Below are 3398 nucleotides of genomic sequence, written 5' to 3' on the forward strand. Positions count from 1 at the left end.
ATTTTAAAAGCCCTTTTTATTGAGACATTCAAAAACTACGAAGACACAAGGTTATGCTCAACATTTTACGAGTGTTAGAAAAAAATGAAAAAAAATAAAAATTAACTGCAACATAAATTTAAAACAACAACCCACAATCAAAACATCAACCGTAGATTGCCAACATCATCGACTGTGCATAGGACCTCATTAATGCCCCAAATGCTCACAAACTCTGGCAACTTCCCCACCAAATTATAGTAAGCATGCTCATTCTCAGCTGTGCAGCCACCAACCCCAGGACACAGCCACCACGTCCACGCTCCCTGACCCAGCATCTGGTTCTTTCTTGTCTTCCAGATTGCTAGCTTTGCTGTACCAGATAAAAAGTTTAGTAAAACTAGGACATTTTTCCTCCTTACTGTGTATTTGGGCCCAAAATAAAAAGCTGAAAGGAGAAAGCCTCACCAACGACGAGAACCATTCGGTCAACAAGGAGAACAAATCACCCAACCGAGCGCACTGCACAAACAAATGAAAGAGAGACTCAATTTGTGGGCAAAAGAGGCAACCCTCCCCAATATTTGGATCGAGATGCACCCGATGTCTGTTTGTAGCTATGGCTCCATGTACAATCCTCCACTGGAGGTCAGCTGTCCGTTTATCAATCGGACGCTTATACAGAACCCGCCAGCAGCCTTTCGGGGAGGAGTCAGTGCCAAACAACTCAGACCACCTTGTTGATAAAACTCCATCCAGAAAGCGTGCCTGGGACACCTTCACACATACCAAGTACAGTGTCTTCTTTCCAACCAAAGAGAAGGTGCCTAGTACTGGAGTGGTGAAGGAAAGGAGACACCTCTCGTCCTCAGTCCACTCCACAGCAGGGCTAACAGTCAGTTCAGGAAAATCATACTGACATCCTTCCCTCCACTGGGCGATGACAGATGGGTCATTCAGGAAGCTCAGGTAGTCAGCTGGCAGTGACCTCTGCACCTCTGCCATCACCTGATTCAGCAGACGACCGGACCTGATCCCCGTCCTCTCACTCACAGCCGCTGTTCCAGTTCTCATGAGGTGGCCCAGCTTCGTGTATCCTGCAGCCACCAAACGAGAGCGCAATACTGCTGAAGATGAAAGAGCTGATGGTAAAAAGGGGTTAAAGAACAATGCTCCTCAAACAACCACATACCAACAGGCGTATCAGTAGTCCTTGAGGCAGAAAACACCTTCCATGCTTCCAGCATCGATCTATAAAAAGGTGTAAGTCCTGCCAACACAGCCTCTGGCGTTGTCATAAGGAACAGGTGTTTATCAAACCCCATTCCCCCAGCTCGTCTCAAAAGGACAGTGGCAGTATTCTTCCAAGCAATTGCTCCATGGAACAGTAGTCGTTGGGCAGCTTGCAGACGAAAGGCCATGATCCTGGACCTAATATCCACCAGACCTTGTCCTCCCTCTTGTACTGGCAGGTATAGGACAGCTGATCGAACCCAGTGTTGTCCTGACCAGAAAAAAGTCACCAACATCCTCTGCACCTCCTGTACCAGTCCTGCAGGTGGCTGTAAAACACTGAATCTGTGCCACAGGGTGGAGGCGACCAAGTTATTTGCCACCAACACCCTCCCCCTGTAGGACAACCGGGGTAGCAACCATTTCCATTGAGACAATTTGGTGCACACTCTCTCCACTATACCCTCCCAGTTCTTCTTCTGAAAGTCATCTGTCCCCAGGAAGACACCCAAAATTTTCAACCCCCTCTCTGCCCCACTTCAAAGTCCCAGGCAGACGTGGTAGCCTTTCCATCTGTTCCTGGCCTACCCAAAGAGCCTCACTCTTTTCCCAGTTAACTTTGGCAGAAGAAGCCTTTCATACAAGTGAGGGACTCAACTAAAACCTGAACATCTTGACTGTTTTGATAAAAAACCGTTACATCATCAGCATAGGCAGATAGTGCTGCCCCTGGACCCCTAAATCCCTGTGCAGCTTGAAAGCCAGCTAATCTCCTCCTCAGACAGATGAGCAGCGGTTCAATAGCTAGACTGTATAGCTGACCTGATAAAGGACAGCCTTGCCTAATTCCTCTTGTGACTGGGATTGGTCTGCTCAACCACCCCCCACCTTAACCAAACATGCAGCACCAGAATACAGTAAACGCACCAAACTTAAAAACCATCCCCAATGCCAAAAGCCTAAGCACATTAAAAAGGTACTGGTGATCAACACGGTCAAAGGCTTTCTCTTGATCAAGAGAAACCAGCCCAACACTCTTATCAGAACCCTTACAGCAATCCAATACATCTCGCACAAGGAACAGGTTGTCCATTATCGATCTATCAGGAATGCAGTAAGACTGGTCCCTATGCACTACCAAAGACAAGTAATTTTTGAGCCTATTGGCTAAACATTTGGAAAGGATTTTATAATCAGTGGTTAAAAGAGCAACTGGTCTCCAATTCTTTAAAAGAGAGAGGTCCCCTTTTTAGGCAACAAAGACAACACAGCACGCTGACATGAACCAGGTAAAACCCCTTCCCTGATGCATTCACAGATTACTTCATAAAAATCTCCCCCAATACAGTCCCAGAAATGCTTATAAAAGTCAGAGGGCAGGCCGTCAATGCCTGGAGACCGTCCTGTGTTGAGCTGTCCAACCGCAGCAGTGAGGTCTTGCAGAGTCAGATGAGAGTCTAGCTCATCTCTGGATTCAGAGTCCAGTTGTGGGAGTCCTTGAAGAAGCTGCGCAACACAGTCAGAGTCACAGAGTTCTGCAGTGTAAAGAGCAGAATAAAAATCCACTGCATGTTTACGCATGTCTGTGACATCAGTAGACACTCGTCCATCCGGAAGGCGAAGACAGACCATCTGCTTGTGCTGTGCTACTGAACGTTCCAGATTGAAGAAGAAGGCACTTGGAGCGTCCATGTCTGCGAGTGTAGTAAAACGGGATCTCACCAAGGCCCCCTTCACCCTCTCATTCAAGTAGACACTGAGCTCCTTCCTCTTCTGCTGCAACTTTCCCAACGTAACAGGGTCATGAGTAGCAGTCAGTCCAAGCTCCAGAGAGCGTATCTCCCTCTCGAGAGCCTGGACAGTCAGTCTTGCTCTTGTACTTGAATTGGCTGTATACTGTTGACAAAACATTCTTATCTGTGCCTTGCCCATTTCCCACCACTGTCTCAAATTTTCAAAATCAACTTTTTTGGTCTTCCACTGTTCCCAAAAGCACATGAACCTTGCACAGAAAACTGCATCATGCAACAGCTTCACATTAAAATGCCAATATGAAGGTGCACTAGAAATGCGTGACAAGCTCACCGTGATAGAAACCAAGTGGTGATCAGAAAACCCCACAGGAGAAATGACAGCCTCAGTGATTCTACTGCCAAGATGTGTAGACACATAAATTCGGTCTAGCC

This window comes from Colossoma macropomum, unplaced genomic scaffold (genome assembly GCF_904425465.1).
Source record: "Colossoma macropomum unplaced genomic scaffold, Colossoma_macropomum, whole genome shotgun sequence".
Taxonomy (NCBI): Eukaryota; Metazoa; Chordata; class Actinopteri; order Characiformes; family Serrasalmidae; genus Colossoma; species Colossoma macropomum.